Source organism: Amblyomma maculatum, chromosome 2 (genome assembly GCF_055883805.1).
Source record: "Amblyomma maculatum isolate TAMU_Amacu chromosome 2, ASM5588380v1, whole genome shotgun sequence".
Classification (NCBI taxonomy): Eukaryota; Metazoa; Arthropoda; class Arachnida; order Ixodida; family Ixodidae; genus Amblyomma; species Amblyomma maculatum.
The window spans coordinates 172,050,239-172,078,099 of record NC_139345.1 but is presented as its reverse complement, the minus strand read 5'-3'; the positions used below and the strand labels follow the sequence as shown (position 1 = coordinate 172,078,099).

General features: G+C 42.9%; 1 long non-coding RNA gene across 5 annotated transcripts in view; it reads left to right on the top strand.

Annotated features, from left to right (window-relative positions):
* The window catches only part of LOC146200439 (uncharacterized), a 67,343-nt gene that overhangs the window by 17,981 nt on the left and 21,501 nt on the right, over positions 1–27,861 (top strand). For 2 of the 5 annotated variants that reach the window (XR_014705232.1, XR_014705235.1), the window contains 2 exons: positions 463–523; positions 14,522–14,706. The exons of 1 other annotated variant lie outside the window; for it this stretch is intronic. This is a non-coding gene — a long non-coding RNA (uncharacterized LOC146200439). Of the gene's footprint in view, positions 1–462; positions 524–14,521; positions 14,707–27,861 lie in introns of those variants that run through there. 2 more of the 5 variants (XR_014705231.1, XR_014705233.1) reach the window with 1 other exon arrangement.

Below are 27,861 nucleotides of genomic sequence, written 5' to 3'. Positions count from 1 at the left end.
TTCAAATAATAACGTTAGGCTATGTGTTGTAGCATCAGATGCCTTAGATGACGTTTTTCTCCATTGCAACCCAACCGAATATTCCATTGATAGCTCGACTTATTGTTACCTTCATTCTGTCAACCTCTTCCATGCTTTCACAGTCCCATAATTTATACCTGTCAGAATTTACCCACGTCACATACTATGCTCTTACACTCAACACACCCCTCTTCCTCTTCGGGATACTCTGGCCCCTCGCGTGTTCGTCACGGTTCTAAGCACTGAAACCTCTCCGCTGTGTTTATTAGGAGGAATAAAATTGCATTGGTGACCTCTACCAAGTGATAGATAAGAAAACTCATATATAAAACAAATTCATGATAATAAAATTACAACTAGCGACTTCAGCCACAGTCTTCATATTCATGAATGTTTGGTAAATCCTCAAATTTCTCTTCGACTGTTTCTGCTCTTTTTCAGTGCGACAGCCAGCACCCACTGTCCCGAAGAGCCTAGCAACATACATGAGTGTGGCGGACAAGTATGTGTCTTTATTTTAATTTGTCCTGTGGATGCAAATTGAATTTTATAATCACAGGTGTCTAATGTTTTCAGTATCAGGCACATCTTTCGAGCAATAAATAAGCGAACCCAGGCGAACAGTGAGGTGACACGTGAGAATCACAATCATTCAAATTATAATCAAGAAATGCTGCCTAAAAATGCAGCAAGATCACCTGCTTTCTTGCATGCCCTAAAATATGCATTCCTGGGAAAAAAAGGCATCTGCAAAACTTAGGCTCACGTGATGAGACAGCATTCGCTATCTTTTTTTTTTATTCTGGCGGCTTCCAATTCATTGTTTGAAGGCAATGAATGGGGGATATCGGCGCTGGCGAAGTATAAAAACCACAGACAACATTGCGGGCACCGCACTATACATGAGTTGAGGAGCACATGTGGTGTTGTATGATTTGCGTCACAACATAGCCACTGCGACCTCAGTGATTACCGCGTTAACAGGGAGTCTGTGTTAAGCGTCTGTGTTTAGGAAGAAAGCCATCAGTGGTTGGCAGGAAAAGTACGATTAATCACAATTATAACTGCATGAAGCCACAGCATATAAAGGAATGCGAAACCCGTTGCCAAAATTACGCATATAAGTTTCTAACTTTACTTTTTTCATGACAAAATGTTCATTGCATGAGGTATTGTTGCGCCATGAAGCAGTGTAGCACGGAATGAAAACAAAGGGTGCGCAGTAGAAGAGAAATATATTCACAATCTCGAAATGCGTTTCACCTCGGTGAAATTGGTGAGACAAAAGTCATGTAGAAACGCACTAGCACTATCCTTGAACTTTCCTAGAAATATTTAGCTGACAAGAGTGCGGAATGAATGGAGACTTCTTACAACTGGCAGACATAAATAATTTCTGAAATGCTTACTTATCACAATAAATATATTTTTGCGTTAGAAAAAAAATTGTACATTATTAGCACATTGTTGGCATATTTATTGGTATACGTCACACACTTAGGCATAAAATACAGAAAGAATAATGAATGCATATGCCTTTATTTACCACTTTGAAAGAGCACAAAGAGCACGATTTGCCTCACAAGTAAGATATTGCGAGGCAGCAGACACATAAGTAAAAGCAACCAAAAATGCATAATAAGTTACATGCAGCACACAGAGCCGTCGGGAGCATACCATCATCCTGAAACTCTACAGTCATTAAACTATTTTAGAGCTTTAGGAGATGAGCAAAACAGTTCATTTCATCACTGCTTTATTCAATACATACATATGGAATCAAATAGTCGCGCGATTGTTTCCCATAGTTAGTTCATGTATGTTGTATATTCACTTTAGAACTGGAATAGGTAAAAAAGCAATTCGTCCTAGGTTTTCTATTTGGCAGCATTAATAATGAACCCAGTATTGTGACAAGTAGAGAATCTAAGAATGTGTCGTAATCTTTATTCTAGAAATACATTAATGCGACAATTTGATACTGACGAAAACTTTCTGTAGCGTCAGCCATAGAGTTGAAAACAGCAGTGGTTCTTATATATATTTTTTCTGAAGCATTAATAGTTTGTTAGTGTTACTCCCAGGCGCGCTCGCCCAGATGCTGGCACGTGCAACAAAGTTTAGTGAAGCTGAATATATTTAATCCAGTTAAACTACTTGCGTTCAAAGCATTGCATACGAAATTAGGAACAAACACCACGAAAGTATACACGTCTGCTGCTGGCCCTCAGATATAAAACGGTTATGATTGCAAGGAGTTCTACTGTAAAGGGATGGGAAGTGGTTAGGGGTAATCTGCGTTTAAAAAAATATAGTACACACGCTTACCGGAACCGAATGCTGCGTTCTCCCTCCATTATGGAATACAAATAAACACAGATTTACAAAATTCGTAATCAGTGATGAGGTCCACAGTATAGTAGCGGAAGTGGCAGTGCTGACGCAATGTTTAACAGTAGAATTAGTTTTAGCTAAGAATTTGGTAATGACTTACTCATGCCATGCGTAGGAAATAAAAATAATTCTGCGCAACGTCGACCAGAGGTCAAATGTTGTAGACCCTTGCTTCAGTGTCCTATTTCAGTTTCGATCAGAGTAAGTTATAAATATATACAGCCGTCTCCCGTCCCACACTACCTCGAAACACCTTTGACTAATGCTCATTACTAGCCCTTAAGATTCATCAGGCGTGTGCAGCGCATAATGGTTGCAAGCACGCCGTGGCTCTCACAACTAAACGCCACCTCGACAAAGCAGCAATTTACAGTCACTAGTTGTGTACCTGAATGAAAGCGAGGCCAGGAATGTGGCCTCCATTTCACGGACGTCATCAAACATTACCAAAATAACGGCTTGAGAGGCTAGTTGGTGCATCATCGTATTCAGATATGTGGCGCAAACAAAGACAAACACAGGAGAAGATCCACAACACACGCGCACACTACCAACTGTAAGAAGAACCGGAAAACACTTCCTCTTCTACACTCAGGCACGTCTCAACTTCTTCTTCTTCTCATCTCCCTCTTCTTTGCCAAGGGGAAAATGTCACACTCTTCATCGCACACCATAACCTTGTCCAAACATGGCGGTGACCAATCTCTTCTTTCTTTTCTTCTATTCTTTCTTTTCTTTACCAAGGGGAAAGTGACACTTTCTTCCTCTCAGCCCAAAAAACATCGACCAAACATGACAGTCACAAATTCTATACTGTCTTGTAAATCCACACCACTGCATTGCCCAGTAACTCCTACCACACTGCACAGGTAAATATCACTACATAGTCACAAATCATTCACTAAAAACACCACCACACAAATACAGCAAATACAGTAGGACATGTCCATCTACACACCATAACTTAAGTAGTCCCTATCTATTGAGAAACTATATCTTGCCAACATCTAAGAAGCCACGAGGCCCATGTACTTAAGGGGGAAAAAATTCTGCAAACTCCTATGGCCCCAAAAACGTAAGATGAGTCCAAGAATAACAACTTTAGGCTAAGAATAACAGCTTGAGGCCCGATAATAATCTCATTCTTTGCATAACTCAAGAGAATTGCTCAATAAAATTAAATTCTTTTCTACGTAAACTCAACGAAGCTTCACTAATGCATATTTCATTCTTCTTCTGTATCCAATACGCCTCTAAAATTTCGCGTGCCATCTTATCCCGACTCTTGCCTAATATGTTTAACCTACTAAACAACGGCTCACACTTGCACTTTTGGCAGTGCAAGGCTAAATTTGACCCTTTGCCATTTTCTATGGACTTCTCATGTTCCCTCATTCTATCATTAATACATCTTCCTGTTTGCCCAATATATAGATTACCGCACGTCAGAGGAACCTCATAAATCACCCCCACCCGACATCCAATAAAACTCTTAACATGCTTCTTATCGCATTGCCCTTTGTTTTTTCTCCCTATTATTGCACATAACCCACCCAGTTTATTGGGGGCAGAAAACACAACTGGCACCTCAAACCTACTAGCCACCTTTTTCAGGCCGTGTGCAACTCTATGTATATAAGAGATCACTTGTGGTCGTTTATTCCTCAACATATCTGGCGATCTTTTTTTCCCTTTCATTTTTTGAAGCAAAGACTCTGCCACCCCACATATAATCATACCCGGGAAACCAGCCGCATCAAGTCTTTGTAATTGATTATTAAAGCTTTCCTCTGCCATATGTACACATGATTTTAAGAAGGCCGACTCCAAACAAAGGGAAGCTATCCCTCTTTTTATAGTCTTTGAATGGGCTGATCCATATGGAAGTAGCTCTTTTTTAGCCCTGGGAAAATATTTCCAACACACTTCGCCATTACAAATTTTTATATTTAAATCAAGAAACTGCAATTTGTTGTCCACCGGTAGCTCATGAGTAAACGTAAGCCCTTTTCCTTGTATCTTAAAAATAGAAAGCACACTTTCCACACTTTGACTCACTGCACGCGCCCTTATCCACAATGACTAAGAAATCGTCAACATATCTAAATATTTTAAAACCTGATCCATTAAGGGCTGTATAAATTGCTCTGTCAACACAGGATAAAAAGATGTTACATAGAACTGGGGCAACACATGACCCTATACAAATGCCCCTTCTCTGCACATACAAATCAGACCCAAACGATACAACAGTGGACTTAAGGTAAAACTCAAGAAGGGCTAGAAAATTGTCCACATTGACACCAGCAGAGTTCTGAAAGTCTATAGTCCCATTACTTTCAATGCATTCCCGCACCGATTCAAACAATTCTAAATCTGGCACCGAATAAAACAAATCCTCTACATCAATAGAAAAAAAGTACCCAAGATTGGTTTGATCTTTTAAAAAATTGATCACTTCAAAAGAATTCTTAGTAGCAAAGGGATCATGAACCTCCAAACCTTGTGTATTGTGCCTGAACGTGATGCGTGGCAGCATCAGATCAGCCGGTATCTTCTTAAACATTTAAAAGGTTTGGAGGTTCATGATCCCTTTGCTACTAAGAATTCTTTTGAAGTGATCAATTTTTTAAAAGATCAAACCAATCTTGGGTACTTTTTTTCTATTGATGTAGAGGATTTGTTTTATTCGGTGCCACATTTAGAATTGTTTGAATCGGTGCGGGAATGCATTGAAAGTAATGGGACTATAGACTTTCAGAACTCTGCTGGTGTCAATGTGGACAATTTTCTAGCCCTACTTGAGTTTTACCTTAAGTCCACTGTTGTATCGTTTGGGTCTGATTTGTATGTGCAGAGAAGGGGCATTTGTATAGGGTCATGTGTTGCCCCAGTTCTATGTAACATCTTTTTATCCTGTGTTGACAGAGCAATTTATACAGCCCTTAATGGATCAGGTTTTAAAATATTTAGATATGTTGACGATTTCTTAGTCATTGTGGATAAGGGCGCTGCAGTGAGTCAAAGTGTGGAAAGTGTGCTTTCTATTTTTAAGATACAAGGAAAAGGGCTTACGTTTACTCATGAGCTACCGGTGGACAACAAATTGCAGTTTCTTGATTTAAATATAAAAATTTGTAATGGCGAAGTGTGTTGGAAATATTTTCCCAGGGCTAAAAAAGAGCTACTTCCATATGGATCAGCCCATTCAAAGACTATAAAAAGAGGGATAGCTTCCCTTTGTTTGGAGTCGGCCTTGTTAAAATCATGTGTACATATGGCAGAGGAAAGCTTTAATAATCAATTACAAAGACTTGATGCGGCTGGTTTCCCGGGTATGATTATATGTGGGGTGGCAGAGTCTTTGCTTCAAAAAATGAAAGGGAAAAAAGATCGCCAGATATGTTGAGGAATAAACGACCACAAGTGATCCCTTATATACATAGAGTTGCACACGGCCTGAAAAAGGTGGCTAGTAGGTTTGAGGTGCCAGTTGTGTTTTCTGCCCCCGATAAACTGGGTGGGTTATGTGCAATAATAGGGAGAAAAAACAAAGGGCAATGCGATAAGAAGCATGTTAAGAGTTTTATTGGATGCCGGGTGGGGGTGATTTATGAGGTTCCTCTGACGTGCGGTAATCTATATATTGGGCAAACAGGAATATGTATTAATGATAGAATGAGGGAACATGAGGAGTCCATAGAAAATGGCAAAGGGTCAAATTTAGCCTTGCACTGCCAAAAGTGCAAGTGTGAGCCGTTGTTTACTAGGTTAAACATATTAGGCAAGAGTCGGGATAAGATGGCACGCGAAATTTTAGAGGCGTATTGGATACAGAAGAAGAATGAAAGATGCATTAGTGAAGCTTCGTTGAGTTTACGTAGAAAAGAATTTAATTTTATTGAGCAATTCTCTTGAGTTATGCAAAGAATGAGATTATTATCGGGCCTCAAGCTGTTATTCTTGGCCTAAAGTTGTTATTCTTGAACTCATCTTACGTTTTTGGGGCCATAGGAGTTTGCAGAATTTTTTCCCCCTTAAGTACATGGGCCTCGTGGCTTCTTAGATGTTGGCAAGATATAAATTCTCAATAGATAGGGACTACTTAAGTTATGGTGTGTAGATGGACATGTCCTACTGTATTTGCTGTATTTGTGTGGTGGTGTTTTAAGTGAATGATTTGTGACTATGTGGTGATATTTACCTGTCCAGTGTGGTAGGAGTTACTGGGCAATGCAGTGGTGTGGATTTACAAGACAGTATAGAATTTGTGACTGTCATGTTTGGTCGATGTTTTTGGGCTGAGAGGAAGAAAGTGTCACTTTCCCCTTGGTAAAGAAGAGAAAGAATAGAAGAAAAGAAAGAAGAAATTGGTCACCGCCATGTTTTGACAAGGTTATGGTGTGCGATGAAGAGTGTGACATTTTCCCCTTGGCAAAGAAGAGGGAGATGAGAAGAAGAAGAAGTTGAGACGTGCCTGAGTGTAGAAGAGGAAGTGTTTTCCGGTTCTTCTTACAGTTGGTAGTGTGCGCGTGTGTTGTGGATCTTCTCCTATGTTTGTCTTTGTTTGCGCCACATATCTGAATACGATGAAAACATTACCAAGTTCTTTGATTGTCCCTACAGTTGTCGCCAGTAGAAACAGATTTCAAGCCAATTAGTTGCTAACTCCTAGCAATGAACTCGTGCAGTTTAGCTCTTAACTGAGGCGCCTAAATGCAGTTATAAGATGCATCACCATGCACGAAATGATCTTAAAACTGTCTTAGCTAAGTGCAGACTTAGTCTAAAGGATAGGCCGCCAGCATGGCCACTTAAGGCTGGAGTCGAGGCGGGGCTTCAGTCTTGGCTTAAATAAGTCACTTGCACGATTACGACTGTAGTGCCGTCTTAGTTAGGACACGAGGACGCCAGGTATACCTCAGTAGAGAAATTAGGGAAATACAGTGATGCGCTGGCCCTGTCACCGCTGTAAGATGTAAACATTCCGTCAGTCTTGCGCTGCGTAAAATCCGTGCCATTTCTTTTTGCGGCTTAATATTGTGTTACGAGGTAAAATGCCCCAACTGGTTCTTGAGGACATTCAGGGAAGCCATTCTGGTGAGCACAAGCCGAACCAAAGCGATCGGAACCCGAGCCGTCTTAAAGAAGTCTGGTGTTACTAAAGACACCTGTTTAAGTCTGGACTTAGCTCGGCCTTTATCCTGCAAGCCGGCCCTGGTTTATCTCGACCTACGAATACCCCGTGTTGTGCGCCAGATGAGTAATTTAATATATACATCATGTTTTATCCTCTATTGGCAATGGTAGATGATAGTGTTCGCTGAAATACGCAGTACACCTATATACACCGGGGGCTTCAGTAAATGCTTTCGAAAATTCTTAAAGAAGGAAATTTAATTTGGAATAAACGATTTGCACAAACAAACTCTTAGCTGCGGCGGACCGAGTACGCTGCACTGTTCTTCTAATTACAAGCTAATTAAGAAAACTCCATGACTCACGTTTTAATTGTTATAGTTTGGTGGGTAGTCATAACGGCTAATTTGAAGCCCTATCAATTTTCATATGCCGTATCAATTTTCGAAATGAAGAAGAACTAATTGTTTGAAGCTCTCTAGCGCGATGATATTCGACGCTTTTTCCATACGAAACGGAAAATGAACGCAAGAGAGGCGCAGGAAGGTCAGGAGAGGCGCGAAGTCCGGTGACGGCGTATAAAATGGCCATGGCGCTCAGCCCGTGCTGCAACCGGTACATCAAGTACATTTTCCTTTGCAGCTTGGTGCTCGGAAAGAGACAGTCATGCGCAGAACATGGCCGCTGTTAGTGACAGCACGGTGCGAATAAATGAGCGTAGCACGTCGTAGTACAGCAGGCAGTTCAGAATTGGCAGCCTAGCGCCTCACAAGTCATCAGAGGATGTCACGTCTGCGCCGAGCTTTGAGGGAGTCTCTTGCGCTTGGTTTGGATGTTGTACGAAAACATTATCGGGTTTATCGCGCAGCAGGGTGCTATAAAATGAGTTTTTATTCGTCTCGAACACTTACATAAGATCGTCACGCTGACCGGCTGGAAGTCCTTATTTAAATAAACCGACCACCTCTGACATATAAAAATGTAATAGGTTCTTGTTAATCAGCAGGATAAATTGAAGAGTTTGATTTCATTTGTTCCCACCCTGGCTGATAGTTTGTTCCTCTGATTACTTTTTCTGTCCTGAACTCACACTTATCTGGAAATTGTGAAAGATTTACTAAAACACCCGGTATATGTATGCCCCCTATTAAGAATGAATGTGCTTACTCTGAGCAGGCGTCTGCAATCAAGCAGTCATCGCCTAACTAAATACGGTAAACACGTAAACAGCGGATCAAAAGTGTCATATTAAAGGTGATAGAATAATTATTGTGAAGATTTCATAGTACACAGATGGCGGCTACATGTGGAGTCTAACAGAACCCAAAACCAACCCGCCAAGGACTCAAGCAATACCTTCATACGCTCCTTTAGTCGAAATATTCTCCAGCGGTGGGATGTCTCAAACCTTTTATGTTTTGCATTCCAATAATGAAGCACATTAGGAATAATGAAGCACATTAGGCAAGGGGACAGGATTTCCCTGGAGCTCTTTACCGCGTGGTTACAGCAGGCTGATAATAATTTTTTTTAAACACTGTGCGCAAACATAAATTAAGGATGCCTCTATAATCTTTATTTGCCTAATTAACTAACCTTTTCAGTCCCGCACCAAAGAAATTGCAGTGAGAGTGTAACTTCAAGAGGAGATAAGAGTGGTCAGTGTAAAACTCTTAGTAGGTAATGGCAGTCTTGTTTTTCATATCTTTAGAGGTAAGAGGACATAGGCAGCTAAACGTTGCAAGAGTAAAGGAATGCGTTGTATAGGACAAGTAGCACTCGCAGATCTGTGCGATGAAAGTTAAAAACATTAACCAAATGACAATTAGGGTCGAAGTTGAATTTAGAAGCAGTCCTTGGTGATGAAAAGCTGTTTACCATTATTCTTCTAGGCTTAATTGTTAGTTGCTGTCTATTAGCAGTACTTTTATATGGTGCAAAAACATCGGGGCTGAAGAAAAAAATCGATCTTAAATTTTGGAAGACGCAGGCAGCAATGGAAATTAAAATGACATCGGTTCCGTTAGGAGACCGTGAAAGATCATGGTAGTTCAGAGAAAATTCGCAAACTCATTAAATTGCTAGGCGAAGTCAGGAAATTTAGGGATCATTTAAGCTTAGCCTTAACAGTGTGACGCGATACCAGTCTGTTGCCCTCATGTGCGCTTCCGCATTGAAAAATTTCCCTAGACGTGCAGTGTGCACTGAGAAGGCCTCTTTCAAAATTATATCAAGCGGGCGCCCACTGTTGTGGGAATAACGTACCAGGTGTCAACCGAGTTCCAGAACTTTTCCGACACGTTTTCTACTCGATATCTCAATTTTGGTCTAAGGCAATGGTGACAGCTCTTCAGGCCAGCGAGTCCCACATGCTTTCGCGGATAAGCAAATGTTATTATTATTATTATTATTAAAGGCAGCATTTAAAAAATGCTGCCTTTCCTCGCGTGTGAAAAATGGCACGCGTGTTTCCTGTCTTCAAGTCTGGAAACAAATCTGATGTTTCCAATTATCGTCCGATTTCTCTTTTATGTGCAACCTCTAAGCTTTTCGAATATCTTGGCACAACGTACTTTCCTTCCATCTCAAACATATCATAGTACCGAATCAACATGGCTTCATGTCGGGTCGCTCTACTTCTACCAACCTAGTCACGTTTATGACGTATGCCTCTGCAGCAGTCCTTCAGAGGGGTCAGGTTGACACTGTGTACTGTGATATGAGCAAAGCTTTCGACGTCGTTACTCACTCACTACTTCTTGAAAAACTTCTACTCTCTGGCGTTGAAGTCTCTCTCGTAGCCCTCCTACGCAACTATCTCCTTGATCGCTTCTGCTTTGTCAGTGTCAATGGACATACTTCTTTCGTTTACCCTGCAACGAGTGGAGTTCCTTAAGGTTCAGTACTAGGCCCGCTTCCCTTCTTCGTTTTTATTAACGATGTTTCCTCGGCGATAAAAAACTCCTCGTTTCTTCTTTATGCTGATGATATAAAAATATTCAAGTTAATACATTCTTTTCAAGATTGCTTGTTGTTGCAATCGGACATATCTGCTTTTTCTGATTGGTGTGCGAAGAATCGACTTACCCTCAATTCTTCCAAAACTAGGGTTGTGTCCTTTACCCATAAAACACACAGCTTTCTCTACCATTATTCTGTGAATTCTGTGCTGTAGGACAGGGTTGATGAAATTAATGACCTTGGTGTTCTTTTTGACCGCACCCTCAGCTTCTCCTCTCACACTAAACGCATTGCTCAGCGGGCTATGCGCACACTTGGATTCGTTTGCATACTTTCGAGAGAGTTCCATACTTCACTTCCGCTCCTAAAACTGTACCTGTCCATATGCTTGCCGCTCTTGGAGTACGCGTCGGTTGTTTGGAAAGGCACTTGCAAATCGAACTTGGACAAGGTTTACAGAGTGCAAAAAAAAATTTTACGGATATTTCATTATCGCTTTCCTTGCGTAACTTCCCCCTCTCGCTCCACCAGGAGCGCGCAACTGAATCTTCCTTCTCTTCATTGCCGTCGTATCAGAGTTGATATCATTTTTCTGTACAAACTCCTTCATGTGCCCTCAGCTCTTAGAGTATATCCTATTGCGCGTTCCGCGAAAGAGCATGAGGGAATTCAGACCATTTCAAGTTTCTCATCTTCATTCCCACTCCCCTCTGGACAGGATGCAGTGGTTATTTAACTCTTTTTGTCCTCACCTTGACATCTTCCAAAACTCGCTCTGTTCATTTACATTGGATGTTCGTAGCGTTGTATTCTAAATAGTACTTTATCACAAATAACTCCCGCTTTCTAGCCTTAATATTGTATTTACTTCACTTTTTGCTTTTTCTCCTGTTCAATGCTGTCTGTATCTTGAACTGCTTTTTATCCGTTTCTTACTTCTATTTCCACTTTAAACTTTATATTCGAATCTTACTGTCCCATGTTCAATTCTATTTCTTTATTGTATTATTCGGGATTTCTAGCCTGTGTTTTAGGTACCATGCACTTGTTGCGCCTGAAATGGCTGTTTATTTTATGTATATTTCTATATTACTGTAATCAATGTCAGTTTTTTGTTGTTTTTTTCTGCTCTATCTACCGTTCTTTTTTTCTTTCCTGATGTGCTCAAAAATTCTCTCACTGTGTATATAAGTGATGCTACTCATTGATTGCTTACTTTCCGTGATTCTTTTCGTCTCAGTTTCATTGCATGAATGATTTATTTCTTCTTTTGTGTTCTCTCTGTGTGTGTAAACATGTTTGTGCATTTTCATTTTTGTTTCTTATTTTTTTTTATTTGTGCTGCAGCCCGAAGACCACATAGTTGTTCTTGCGCACATGAAATAAAGATTGATTGATAATTAATATTATTATTATTATTATGACTTTATTATTATTATTAATAATAATAATATTATTATTATTATTATTATTATTATTATTATTATTATTATTATTATTATTATTATTATTATTATTATTATTATTATTATTATGAAAGGATGGCACGATAACGAACAGTCATTAAGTGTAAACAAGGAGGCTTCACGAGAAGGAAAACAGCATTCGCGGCGGCAGAAGCTAAAGGGAGCGCAGCTGCCACAGGTAGAAGATAAATTAAGGGACACAGTAGAAGCTGCTTATATTGAGAGCCTTAAAGAAGACAGCCTTTTCCACGTATTCTAGGTTCAGCGTTGTCCGCGTTGCGAGCGAAAAATCGCGAGCATGCTAAGTGATGCTTTCGATGCGGCCACTGATTGGTGGTTCACCTGTGTGCCATCACGACACCACCCGAAATGGGTGAACTGTCAGAACCTGCCAACACGGGCAACTCTATCAAGACGAAAATCGAAATCAGGTCTGCTGCGTCCCGGCTCTGACATACTTCATTTAGGCTTTGTAGGCACATTCGTACAATTAGGTGAAAGCCGAGATTTATAACTATGTCAGGTAGTGTATCTCGTAACACGGTAGATGACCTCTCTAGACTAATAAATTTGTGCGAGATAAGAAAGACGCAAATTAAGGGGCTATGGATGACGGGAATAGCAAAGTGCATGAATACGAAGAACCAGAAGAGCAGCGCCAAATTGCAGTTATTCGAGCTGTCGAGTCAGATCCTCAAAAGTGGAGCTCAAGTCTCCTCCAAATTTCAATGCGTAAGCATTGCTAGACCATTCTGTGAAGTGAGCGGTGTGTGGCCGCAAAATACGAAGGAAATGATGATGGCCGTTTAACAGTTTTACCGCGAAAGGAATGTGTAGAGATCGGAACAGACGATGGATCGCCATTGAAATATGAATAGGGAGTGGGCAAATATATATATTGTGTAAAACATTAATCTGCGCCGGGCGATAAAAGAGTCAGCTTGCGCACAGCTAGACGCCGTCGTCGAAGGACGGACAATTAAAAGCACTTAAAAAGGAACCGCCAAAGCCAGCTACTAGCGGTGCATCACAAAACAATAGGGACAACGCCATGAGGTAACAATATGAATTCTGGTATCACCGAACACACCTCACGTATAAGAAACACCGCAGCCAGACATGAAACAGGTGCGCAATGTAGGAGGAGCGAAGCCACAGAAGAAGCGAATGACGCCTGTAAGGATATGATGTGATCGCGTAGGCTACCACCATGTATGTGTAAGCAAGCAGTGTGAACACGCCTGCGCAGCCTAGCTGTAACATGGATTCAAATTTTATGGGAGGCTGATTCTGACATCCAGTCAGTGCTTAGCCATGTCACCTGCCAGGTACTAACTTACAGCGCTATGCTCGATCATCTGAAACACGCAGACCAAGCTACGGAAGGGCATACTAACGATTGTGCTTTAAAACCGCAAGTACTGCGAGAAACGGGAAGACGAGAATCCCGGTGTTGCCCAATACAATTACAAAGTTAAATGTAGGAGCAATGCGCGAACATTAGGGCGAAGGTTTAACCTCGCTAAACCTAAACCGCGAAATCGTAAGCTTGAAAATGAAACCCGATAAAGCTTGGCTAGACTTGGTTGTGATTGATGATAATGGCTTAGGTGATACGGCACGTCTTCGGCGGCGTTCGGCATTTTAATTGCGACATCTGGCGAAACGAACTTCGTTTTCTTCCGAGATCTCTACGCATGTTTCGCTCGTCCCGCCTCTCTTCGTCTCTGGGCGGCCACCTGTCGGCGACCTACGTAATCGGATTCAGCTTGTCGTTTTAACAACCGCTCTGATGCAGACAGTTCCCGAGGCGTCTCGCCTGGATCATTCATGACAACTGCTGCGGTTATATTATCGAGAGCTGTTGCGATGCCTTGGCAATGACTAACAGGACGCAGAGGATATCATACAGAGCAAGCGCCACAGCTCCGGCGTAGCTGCAGTTAAGTGAGATCTTGGTTGTCACATGACTAGGAAGAAGCTACCGTGCGGTTACCTCGATTTCGGTGGCGGCGACTGAGTGACGTCATAGCTTCCACGTGGTTCCTCCTCGATTCTAGGTGAAATACGCCCACACTGCGAAGCTACGGAGGAGAGTAGTGAAAGCTTTCGCTTTTAAAAACGGCAACATGATCGCGAACAATGCTGGCGCATTTACAGTGCGTAGGGAGGCTTAAGTTTTACATTTCCTGTTTGTTCTGCAGTGACTGAATTTATTCTGTCGATGACGATAACTTAAAAATTATATCATTTTCATCATTAGCGAAATTACCTAAGAGGCGTAGTTTAACCATTATTTTAGGAGCTTTTTAGGCACTGCAATTCGTGTTAGGGCATATTGTAGAGATGCTAGAATGAATGCTTTTTCTGTTGATGGTATTTGGTGTACATAGTTCGGTGCCTCACATTTTGAGCGGAGGATAGAACTACCAGTCTCTTTAGGTTGCTTTTTGTTTTTCCGATTCCCTCAACGTGACGTTATCAATTTTTAAGCGAACACTTCTTGGCCCGCATTTACTGTTACAACACCGCTTTTGCAGCTCTGCGGCGTCCGAAATACCTGCCCGAAAGGCTGTTACTGCGACAGCGGAGCTCACTGGTGCAAGAGTTACTGCAGGGCTAAATAAAGACTGAACTTTCAGCTGGCTGCGCCATCAATCTCAGTATTCTCTTGCGGGGTAACTGTGGTCATCGGCGCGAATAAAAAAAAATGTTCATTTTCTGTCTTGGGATCATGAGTGTACCTTAAAAAGATGAAATTATCATCTTCAACTGAATATACCGAACTGCAAGATAAAGGCCTGTATCTTTCCTCCAACTAACAATGTGTTTGACTGTCCGCATCCATATGACTCCTGCGAGCTTAATAGCATCACTCGCCCACCTAATTTCCTTCCCCCCCCCGGCTGTATTGCTTTCCCTTGGAATCCATATTTTATTAAGCTTAACGTTCATCAATTGTCCTATATTCGCACTACACGTCTTGCCATGGTCATTTCTTCTTGATATCGACTAGAATGTCATTAATTTGAGATATGTCTCTGACTCAACCTTCACGTTTATATCTCTTAAAATTACACTCGCCATTTTATGTTCCATAGCTCTCAGGGTCGTCCTCAATAAACCTAAAACTAAACTTTCATTTCTGCAGACTAGTGTATGACAGCTGTTTCAGGGAAATAAAGGGTAGAATTACGATTGAAATACTCAATACTGGGAAACTTGCACCGCGCTGAAATTTCCCCCGATGGCCCCGTTTATGGCGGTAGAGTTAAGCTCGGCCTTTGCGTACAGGAGGCCAAAGCATTAATGTGTGCCTCAAAAATTCAAAGCTATCATTAGATAGACCTTCCGCTTCCGCGATGGCTCTCTTTTTCTTGATCTGCGGTAGCCAGAGTAAACTTTTGAGGGACACTTGCATTCCACCTTTAATGTTATGACGCGAGTGGGTAATGGCTTCCATTTCCCAAGTAGCTCGCCGTCATTGGACCGCCATCAGCTCAATATTGGGGAAACCGGCCCCAATATTGGGACCAATAATGGTGTTTCATTTGGGCGCTACCCGCGCCAAGATTTAATCCAATCCAGTCTAGTGACTGGCTTTTCAACAATGGCCACCAATGGCAGACTAGGTTACTTATTGGCATGTAGCCTCACTCAATGGCTGCCCAATAACTTCCACCCAAGGATACCCACTTGCTCCTATATAACATACATCCAGCCACTCTAACTGGCTATCCAATACTTACCACCAAGCTTACTCACTAGCTTTTAATAACTGCTATCCAGCTATGCTCATCGGCTGCCCAACATAGCCCCCCCGAACTTGTCTACTGGCTTTGCATAATTGGCATCCAGGCAATCAGATTATTGCTTAATGTTGCTTTTTTTACAATTTTTTTATTTTATGGGTGTTACGGCGCAGACGCAGCTAAGGCCATCATGCGCCAAACACAGGGTTGAGTTTGTTTTTGTGCAGGTATTTTACATGCAACTAATAATATACATACAGCATCCTGAAAGTATACATGCATTTACACAAAAAAGCCAGAATTGTTGGTTTCATGGATATTTATTACGTGCGCATGTGGTACAGAGTGAAAATCAAAACTATAGGCAGAATTCTTTCAGACTTCCGGGACTTACCTCTGGTTAGGTTCATTGACAAGGTGTCGGCAGATTCCAGGTTGTATGAAGACACCGCATTAAAGGCAGCTTCAGGTGTCTGCCAAGCCAGCATCTCTAGCATGCGCCTCTTGCTCTCAGTTATAAGGACAGCAGCTTTCAGCAGCGCTTGCCTATGTATGCTCGAGCAGCTTGCATACCACCGTCTTGCTTTCGTACAAACATCTGCAAGCGAAAACAAAAATAGGAAACAATATTATGCAGACTTGTTTTTTAGTACAACTTGGGCAAACTATTCATGAGCAGTAAAATTTGCCACTACTACAAAATTAGTTTGTCCAAGTCAGTGTGCTGAAATCGGAATTCATGAAAATTGCATAGCTTCTGTTTGGTGCAATACAGTAGAAGGAAAAGCTTTTCTTACTCTTACATAAACAGCAGATACGCACATTCTGTTAACCTTAATTATCAGGTGCCAGTGGCTGACAAAATGATTAATTTCCAGTTAATACGCCTCATTGTATAAAAAATGGATATCTTACCGGTCGTCCAGCACAGCCTTGCATGCAGCATCAACCGAAGCAGCCCAAGAGGAAATTGGCACGCAATGGTCCGTCCTAGTAATCTCGAGTCTTTCCTCCTGCAGGGAAGTGTAGCAACATGGGAGGCAAATAAAGCAACAAAGGCTCCCAAAAACCTACTCTGTTACGAACATATATCTTAAAATAAAGGGCCAGCGGTACTCCCACTGAGGTGCAGACTGTTCCGCGAGACGGGATGAGGCATATCGTGGCTCTACTGTTTATTCTTCGAGTGCGAGTGGAGCTGCAGCAGACAAGCCGCGAGGGATGCACCTGCGCTGCTGGAGAGGAGGGAAGAGCGAAGAGAGAGACCGCGCCAGCGCCAGTCGTGCGAGCGCGGCAGCGCTGTCCGCATGGTTTCATATGACACGCAAGTTGGAATTCCGCCGGGGTTCAGTGAACGCTGCTGAGGCATGGGAGTGAAGATTGCGTACGCTGTCACGGCGAAGGCTGGCGCCGCTGCCTCGCAAACAGCCGCCTGTCTAACACTGCTAGAAAGAACGTACCGTCTTTGCCAAAAGCAACCAGGCTGACCGGTTTGCTTCTTAGTCCTGTAGTTAAGCTTTTTACAGGACATACCAAATTAGTAATCACCTGTGCGAAAAAAAGCCCATCACTTTTATCTGTAAAGACAAATTCTTGCCTTTTGAAATGGATCAAGGGCTCCAAACACGGTTGAGAAGGAAACCCTGGAGCCTGGTAACTTTTGGCAAAGACGGTACGTTTTTTCTAAACTGTTAGAGCGAACTAACGTAATTTATGGATTGAAATAACCTCGCTCTAGATGCAATGTGTTTTGATAATATTCCTAAAAATCATGGGGAATCTTCCCAGAATACTGCATAGGAACAAGCATTTAAACGCGTGATGTTAAGCCGACTTAGCAAAAATGTTCGAAGGCAGGTCATGAGAGTTGCACACGCACGCGCCTATACAGCTTTCAAACAAAAATAATTTCCTTGAAGAGCAGCATGATCAGGCAACAATATTTTTATGACAAATTGTTTGGGTGGTGAGCCCGCATTCATGTTTTTTTGTTTCATGAAACAGAAAAATTCATTGCCACTTAATTCCAGTCTCCAATTGTGGAGCTGCTGTGCTTCAAGCTTCTTCAATATTTTCTCTTTTAAGTGTTTGCCAGGAAATGTTAAGTTCGAGCTAGTTAACAGCTGCTACAGCAAGGACACAACTCGTAGTAAAAGTGTGGGCAGCGTGTAGTGCTGTTGAATTTAAATACACTTCATTCCAGAACATCTGAGAACGCTAGACGTTTTCTCTGCTAGGCTTAGGTAGAAAGCTTTTTGAAAACAATGCTTTTATTTTTTTATGTGGGGGGATCTACCTTTTGATTATGCATCAACATTATAAAGAGTTTGTTCATCATTCGCCCCTTGCTGAAGGGCTCAAGTTTATGGCTGATGTAAATTACAACACAAAATATGCTTCAGCTATCCGATCTTCTGTGCTTACAAGGCCAACTACGGCGCAATCAGTCGGTGCTGGCGCCTCGCCTCGTTGAGGAGTGCGCTAGCGTACATCACGAAACCAAGCAGCCTTTGCCTCCACTAGCACAATCTCTTCGACCTCTGTTTTCCAGCATATGATCTTTTCTTTCGCCACGCAAGTAAATTCGTGCGTAAATAAAGCGTTTATGTGTCTATTTCTAGTCATGGACAGAAGTTTTCAGGATGCGGATATAAAACCTCATCGCAACAATTTAAGCCGGGATAACAGCCTATAGTATATATGGTTTTGAAGGTGCTACGTCTTACTGGCCTACTGCTGATTGCAGAAGTGTATATGCTTGTATACTGCGCCGTATTATGTTTCTATACATAGGCAGCGACCGTTGTCAGCCTAAATAAATTATGTGTCCGTTTTGTTGCGATTTTATCGCGGAAGGCGGCGAAGTATTCATAAAAAATTTGATGTATGAGTGGTCTCATGCATCACGCTGAAGACGTTAGAAGGACTGCCAGGGCTTGTAACGGCTGCGCGTTCCACCTCTGTACAAAACTTCTTCACAGTTGAGAACAACGCAGCAGTCGGGTATTTCAAAGCGCTTCGTAGACAGTGTATGCCACGCATCCGACTCGATGGCAACATTGCACGAAGCATGCCCTGCTTGCATACGTAGTGCCCCGCAATCATTCATTGCGGGGCGTTCTAAATGTTTTCGCTAAAGGATCTCTGCCTTTACCTAATGGCATGGGTTTGTCATGAAAATGAAGCCTTACGCCGGCAGGGGTTAAGCCACCGGAGCAATCGGGGAGGATCCTATACCAACCGTGATCTTACCGCCTAAGCCATTTTTGTTGAATAAATGTTCCCTACTACTTTACTATATTGTTGACAATCTATAAAACATACTTGAAAGCCATTGTGAAGGACACGACAGTATCATTAGAGACGTTAAAAATATATCAGGGCAGGTTGAGAATTGACCATTAATATCTGCAAGCCAATTCCGGCCAACACGTCATGTTGTGTGCAATGTTTTTCCAGCCGACAGAACTCGGTGGACAATATCGACCTCTATAATCCAGTTATATTCATTGTTGTAAAGTGCCAAAAACTGGCGGGGCCATATGGACCACTGTGTTCCAACATATATCCGATCTAGATAACCAATCGATACTAACAGGATAATGTCAATCCATGCATACAATGATGTGTGCAATGTTGGCAAACCATCGCATCTGCCCATAAAATATTGACCCCTATAACCCATGATGGATACAATACTGGAAAGCCATCTCAACTAGAAGTGAAATATTGACCATAGTATGGCAGTAAATATTTTAAATATTGATTAACCTATAAAAATATGTATGGTATTTTGGCAAGCCATTAGACTTCATCAGGCAACATCGACCTCTATAATTGCCGATATACAATGCTGGTAAGCCAAGACGACGGGCGGGAGTATATTGACCAATGTATGCCAAGATACACTCGATGTTGACAAGCAATCAATACTGGCATTGCAATCTTTACCAATGAATGCCATGATAGGTGCAATTCTTGCCAGTCGCCACAGCTTGTTGAGCAATATTTCCCTCAGGAACCAACAAGTATACATTTTTGGGAAATCACTAGACTGGTGGGATAGCATTAACCAATATATGCCAAGAAATATTAAATGTCGACAAGCCAGCTATACTAGCATGGCAATATTTACCATTGTATGTCATCATCAACAATTTTATTGGCAGATATACGCAATGTTGGGAAGCCGTCACGATTGGGATGGGGATATTGACCAAGGTATGCCAAGATATATTCGACGTGAACAAGCCGGCAATACTGGCTGGACAATATTTACCATTGCATGCCGTGATATGTTCAATGTAGGTCAAGGGTCACCACTTGTTGGTCAATATCGGCCAACGGAAGTGAAAATGCATGCAATGTTGACAAGCCACTAAGACTGGCGGAATGACGTTGACCAATGAATGGCAAGCTATATTCAATGTCGACAAGCCATATATACTGGCATGACAATATTTACCATTGTATGCCATCATCAACAATTTTATTGGCAGATATACGCAATGTTGGGAAGCCGTCACGATTAGCATGGGGATATTGACCAAGGTATGCCAAGATATATTCGACGTGAACCAGCCGGCAATACTGGCTGGAGAATATTTACCATTGCATCCCGGGATATGTTCAATGTAGGTCAAGGGCCACCACTCGTTGGGCAATATCGGCCAATGGAACTAAAAAAGCATACAATGTTGGCAAGCCACTAAGACTGGCGGAATGATGTTGACCAATGAATGGCAAGCTATATTCAATGTCGACAAGCCATATATACGACAAGCCATATATTTATCAATGTATGCCATGATTCGCGAATTATGGGCAAGACATTGTCAATGGCTGGGTAATATTGGTCATCATATATTATTGTGTATACAATGTTGGCACGCAATTCTATACGCAAGGTCATTATGGCCCGCTGATCCCCTATGAATGCCAATCATGGGGGAAACATGTATATCACTGGTCCAAGAGTGGACAATGTTATCGCATGGCTGTACCATTATTGGTAGCGCATTGGCAACGCCGGACCACTGGTGGACTAGATGTCGTCAGTCAATTTCCAATATCGGGCTGCTCGCATATGCTACCTGGATTGCCAAGCCTTCTAACAGACCCATGTTTACGTACAGTCACACTCAATATGAAGGTGACTGCTCGAGCCGCAACCGAGACAAGGAGCAGCGCCATGTTATGTCATCATCTTCCGTGGCGATTGAAACATCTTGGTAGTCCCTCCCCTATTTTCGCTGTTCGTTTAACAGCTGACACTCAACGCTAGCTAATAGCAATTTTTCTTTTTTTACACGTAATCAAGCAAGGTGCAGTGATCACAGATTCTGTCTGCAGACCGCATCAGCAAAATAAGTTGAGTGATTGATAAGCGATAGAGATTAATGAGTGGTGTCAATCGAAAATGTGTGACGTAATGTTGTGTATAAAATAAATATTTTGCCTATAAGTAATTAGGTAACTGATGAAAGGCAAATAATGTAAAATTAAAGAGGAACATTGTCTCATTACTCAATTGTTTGCTGTCACATTTGGATGTATCAAATACTGAAATAGGTAACTAAATCGGTCAATTAAGGTGACATCAAGAATGTGATGTCATGCAACCTGAAGTCGACCCAAAAAATGGCATAGGGAAGGATTGGCGCGCAATTTGACAGTTCGAAAGAATAAAATGGGGTAACAAGAAATGAATTAGAAAACTAGAAGCGAACAGAACCAACCAGCAGCAGCATCCTTTCTTTCACATTACTCCAATGCAGATTCTGCAGTGCTCAATAATTTTTCTATAAATCACCAGTAGGGCATATATTTAGGTTCTAAGAGTGAATGTGTTAACAAAATATATATCAAGGCATTATTATCATTAGTAGTATTATTCAACAAGGCCCGGTTATTTCAATACTCATGAAAACGAAAAAAGTGTGCGATAAAGATAAAGCCAAGCCCAGGAAATCTGTCGGGAAATGGGAAACGACAGTGGCAATTCATCGAACAGCCAAAGGAAGAGGGAAGTTGTCACAATTATGCATTTACGTGATAAAAATATACAATAAAAAGGTGCTGTCTTAAATATAAGTCAGCTTTCGCTAAAGAACGTCGAAATGCATTACGTTCACCTTATCAGCTTGCGCACAGAAGCGTCATTGTTAGCCAATATATGAAGCAACGACAGACACACAAGATTGTTATGATAGATAAGAAAACAGAAAAAAAATGCCAGCGAGTTAGTCAGTAGTGTGATGCTTGAAGCCCGGAAGAGTGTAGGAGGGCAAAAAGGCAGCGAAATCATTATCTTCACAGTTCCAAAATCGGCCGCTATGAAGCTTGAAAGGCCCACCAGTCGAGGCTCCTGTAATCATCTTCATAGTGATTGCGACTGTACATCAACTTAGCTGCTCGAATGATAAGTAACTCTCTAATTTCTACATATATCCCTTGAACATAATCTTTATGTCACACTAAAAGAATTTATTGCGTACATACAAACAAAAAACACACATTACCCCCAGACCAATAGCACTATAAAAATATCATAAGGCACTTAAACAAAATAAGCTCAAATACATGCTTTTTCAGACAGGGCAAAACAATAAAAAGGGGGGGATGTAATAAAGCCCGACTGGCATCTCCAGTCTGCTCCTCCGAACAACATAGAAGCTCGTAAGCGAGCGCCGCAGAAAGCGCGCCTCGCCATCTGTTTCGAACTGGCCAGACAGATACTGTTGTGAACCAGACACATGTAACAGCTGCAGGACTCCGTCTTTCCAGCCAGTAGCGACCTTCTCAGAAGAAGCGAAGCCAACCGGGAGCCTCGAACACGAAAAGGGCGTTCCCGTTCGTAGGGAGGAACGGGAGCGCTTTCCACGAAGGCTACTCACGAACGCCGCTCTATAAACAGCCGCGCTCATACATTGTTAGGCCGCGGCGCCGGCACAGGGCTGTCGCAGCTGAAGAGGCGAGCGCCGGCAGTAACAGGGAAAGGAGGAAGACGGCGGCCAAGCGTTTCAAGTCGGCGACACAAGCCAGAAGCTTTTTGTACCCCGTCCTTTTCGGACGTGCCATGTATTCGTGCGTAATATAGTCCTCTGTTTTGTTTTCTTCAAAAAACGTAGTTGTCTCTTCACTTTTATCTAATGTCAAACCCAAGCTCAAAAGTTATCTCACATATTGGTGTCGAAACCCGTGAATTAGATCATTGTGTGTGAGCGGACGACATCGTACCGGCTGCCCCTTTGGAAAAGCCTCAACGAAGACAACGGTGAAGTGACCGAGAACCATGGAGAAACTTAAAGTGAAGAGGAGAGCGCGGCGGGGACAGGATACAGTCCTGATCAACGAGGTCGCAACAACAGTCCAGAGCCGGGATGCCAGCGTCGAGACCATGACAACTCTGTTGTACCAACTGGAATGCAATAGTAACAAACTGCGAAGAATCAACGAGGAGTTAGAGGCTTCTATTCCAGAAGAGACGTTCGAGTCGGAATGCATCGAGACCATCCAATACGACGACAGAGTGATTCACGCTCGGTCGTAGTGGAGACGACTACAGCTTCATCACGCGACGTGGCCACGACACAAGCGATACCATCAGCGCCGCCACAAACCGGGATCAAGCTTCCAAAGCTGCAACTACAGATATAACGGGGAGCTGTGCAATTGGCAACCATTTTGAGAATGCTACAGGAGCGCTGTGCATGACAATCAGGGCCTCTCGAAAGCTGAGAAAATGCATTATTTGAGAACGTTGCTCTCCACACCCGACTTGGCAGCCATCAAGGGGCTGCAGGTAACAGAAGCATGCTACAGCGATACTGTAGAAATACTCACAAGGTGGTTCGGCGACAGGAGCAGAATTGAGCAGGAGCACCTCTCAAGATTAAGAGCATTGCCAGTGGTTTTGTCGTCAAGTGATGTACGGGGGCTCCGCCGTCTGCATGATCACATGCAAGCTAACGTTAACGGACTCAAAGGACAAGGAGTCAGCCCGTCAACATACCAGGCAATGTTGACTGAAATCATTTTGTCGGTTCTGCTGAGAGAACTAGTGTCGAATTTAATCGGCAGGCTAGCAGAGCGACAAGGAAAAATGTTGAGCTCGAATTGGCCACTGATTCCTCAGCTACGACAAGTGAAAAAAGCGAGGAAGACTTAAAGAAGGGTTAGAATTTCTCGTATTTGGAACAGAAAGCAGAGGCAGATGCATGGGAAATGTCAATGGTGTGCAAGAAAGTCACAAACCCCAGCGCAGTGCCCAAGACGATCGCCAAACCTGCGTACGAAAATTCTTCCCGACTGCAAGTGCCGCGGTGCTGCATGCTAATTCTTCCAAGGTCGAAAACTGTTTATTTTGTGCATCTCAAGACCACAATAACGAAGGCTGCCCATCAGCCCTCTCCATCGGTGAAAAAAGGAACAAACTAGCCAAGGCAAGACGATGCTTTCGCTGCACAAAGTGGGGCCACCAAGCGAAAGACTGCAGACGACAGATTAGTTGCATGCACTGCAAGAAGCGGCACGCGTCGTCAGTTTGCGATTCCAATTGGATATCGGGGAGCGGCATAACGAAAGCAGGAGAGACAAATATGGCGCCTGCTCATATCACAGCCAACGTACACGCTGCTATTGTCAAAAAAGAAAATAAAGAAGTGGCTCTGCAGACGTTCCACGCATTTGCTGTTGGGGACAGTATGCAGGGATACATACGCGGTGTGTTGGATGGAGGAAGTCAGCGCACCTTTATCCGACAAAACGTCTCACGAACGCTGAAACAGAGTCTTGGGAGAAAAAGGAAACTAAACACATTCGGCGGTGCTAACACAGATGTCCGAAAATGCAGAGTTGTCGAGCTTCACCTACGGGGACAATGCGACAAAAAAAAAACTAAGGGGGAAACTGTCGAGGTACCATTTATATGCAGCGATGTTATGCAGGTCCCAGGGCAGCACAATTTTGTATGAGAAATGGAGAAGAATGGGACATTGATAGCCGATAAATTTCTATGCACCGGCATGCCAGCAGTACTTGGCATTGGAATACTAATCGGGTCATACTACCTGTGGAAATTCGTAACAGGAGAACTTCGCCGTTTCAAAGCGGACGAAGGAATAACTGCCATGAACACCACCTTAGGGTGGAGTTTCCAAGGTCCTTTCAACGTCACCAGCGCATTCACTTTGGTAACCAACGTGTATGTGCTGACAATTGGAATCGAATCCGCAGACCAAATTACACTACAGAAGTTTTGGGAGTTGGATGCAATCGGCATTAATGACAAGCCCGAGAAGCAAACATGTGAACCTTCAGTTCTAGATGTTGCACGCACAAGCGACCGCTACGAGATTGCGCTGTCATGGAAAGACGACTGTGCCGAGCTGGCGGATAACAAAACTATGGCGGTGCATCGACTTGCAGTTCATGTGCATCGCTAGGAGGGAGTTCATGTGCTGCGGTCGCGAGCTCTTCGGCACGTTCGTTGCCCTCTATGCCGCAGTGCCCAGGGATCCACTGTGCCCGTATAGCGCAGCCACGCTCCGCCAAGCGCTTGAAACGCGCGCGAATTCTGACACAGCACCGGAGTTCCCCGGCCGGTGGTTTGAAGGCGGCTGAGGGCAGCGCGGGAGTCACATAGCACAGCACACCTGGGTGGCGGCGGTGTCAGTTTAAGCAGTAGATCCAGGGCTAGGCGTAGGCCCAGCAGCTCCGCCGTGGTGGAAGAACCCAGGAATGACAGGTGCAGCTGTCTCTGCAGTTGCAGGGCGGGGATGGTAGCCACCGCTGCTAGCGAGCAACTATCTCTGGCCACGCAGCATCGTATTCTGAAAAGATGTTAAAAAAAGAAAACAATAAAACCGTCAATTTCACACAAAAAGCATGAAATGTCGTCCGTGTATGCAGATACAACTGACTCTTGTCCAATTGATGTAAAACCTCGAATACGCCTGTCCGCGGCGACTTTACGCAGGAGCGGGCCGAGTGAAAGTATGAAGAGTACCGGCGAGAGTGGGCATCCCTGACGCAATTCCCGCGTAATCGAAAAGCCGCCGGCAATTTGGCCATTCAGTACTAATTCGTTGCTATGGGGACCTGCGCTGCCCAGGGGGCGTGCTTAAAATCAGACACTCAGCGCCGCCTAGTTTCAAAATAAGCAAGCCGACAGTATGACGGAGCACGCCGCTTTTCGTGCCATGGCTGCGCTCATCAGCGGATTGAGAGTTTTCTATTTCGTGCATAATCCTTTTATCGCACGTTCAATGTTCTGAAGAAATTATCTTTTTGATTGCCTTCAAGGCACAACTTGACCTCCTCAGCTGCCTGCCAACTTAGCAACGTGCCACGCCACCACTGAATTATCGAAACTATAACGTCGCTAGGGTCAGGTTTGAAACAGCTCTTGTGAGTTCAGTCTTTCTTTCTTTTTTCTTGCTATGGGGCGTGTCGATGCACCATGAATTACGTGCGCAGTTTCTAGCAAACAGACATCAACCCGAGTGCGTGCAAAAATACGCGAAGTATGTGTGCCGTCTAGCAAATAAGATTCACCTGCGTTGAAACATCGCTAGTGAGGGTAAATATATGACAGCAAAATGAACGACTTCCCTGCTACATTAACATTCTTTGGGATTTTGGATTGTGCGCGCGTTAAGCGCATAGAACGCGTGCAGTACTTACCTACTGCCCTTTTGAGGAACAGTAATGGTTCAACAGCTTCATGATGAGGAAATTTGTCGACCAAAGTGCCCCTGTGTCGCGAAATATAATGCCCCGTTACTTAAGGTGATGCTGTTTAACGCATCTATAGAGAAGCAAAAGCCAGCAGTAGCGTTTCGACACTTGCATGTTTACACAGCGAACGACTATGATGGCAATGAATGTCCCATCTAGAACCAGGATTTATTGCTAGATATTACGCACGTAGCTCAGAGCTGCCAGAATCATGCGTTTGGGCTATCTTAGAGAAGCGGTTTGCGTTATGTGCATTCACCGTATATTTTAAACATCTTAGACACAGCTTAAGCATTCATACTCAGAAATAAAGCTTCATTGCAGGAATGGCTTTACACACAAAAGAACAAATTCAGTCTTCACATAGTGATAATGACGCAATTAACTAGACATGTTTTAACACCTTGGCTAACACTGCTGTTTATGTATACGTAAAAAAAACTAAACACCCCCTCCTGAGTTGTGTCTGGCTTAATGAGGGAGAAGCGTCCCTGAAGTAAGGACAGGATATAATAATTCACGAGCGCCTCAGTTTTGGTGTTGATAATTTAGAACAATTTCACTTTACCTATGCAAATGCCAAAATTTCACATTAGAGGTGAGCGGGTAGTTTGAAAAGGTTGCAGAAAGCCGCATTGTTATGCATTCCGCCGAAGTGACCTTACAGCGATAGAAACTGTGGCTTTTACTCCACAAACTAGCCTGTCTCACAGAACCTGCCGGCAAGGAAATTTCGCGAAATCACTCATTTCGACTTAATGTGCACTGAGGGAATACTATTTCAAAAAGCAAACAATATATCGTAGCAGGCACCCCTGACCGAACAATATATGGCTGCATCTATTTAAAATAGGCTCCATGCGAGGCAGAAGAGATTGAATGGCAATATTTGTTTTTCCGAGCATTTTTGGTTTTAACCGCGGCTATTGCCGCCTATGACCGCTAGCATACGAGTTTTGGCTATTCACACTATTAGGTATTGTCAGTGGGGCCAGGCATAGTATGAAGCGAAATATAAGTGAGCATCGAGCACTCATTATTTAATCGATCTCGATTTCTCTAATTTGCTCTCCATGGCGTTTATCATTAAACCCAATGAAGTAGACTTCTCCCTGAAAAGGTGCGCTGTAAAGATAATCTAGGGTTGGAAAGCCACTGGAGCCCCCTACTTCGTCACGACGCATGGCCTATGTGCCTTTGTAAAGATAAATACTTTATCTACATAAACTATAACATGAACTAAAACAAGTTCGTTTACATACCTCAAGTGTATATAGTTAACACGTTTGTTCTTTCAATAAATAACCTATCCTGGAAATCTCGAATTAAGGCAGATTTATATGGAATGGTCGATTTGAACCCAAATTACCGCTAGCTCTTATTGCCAC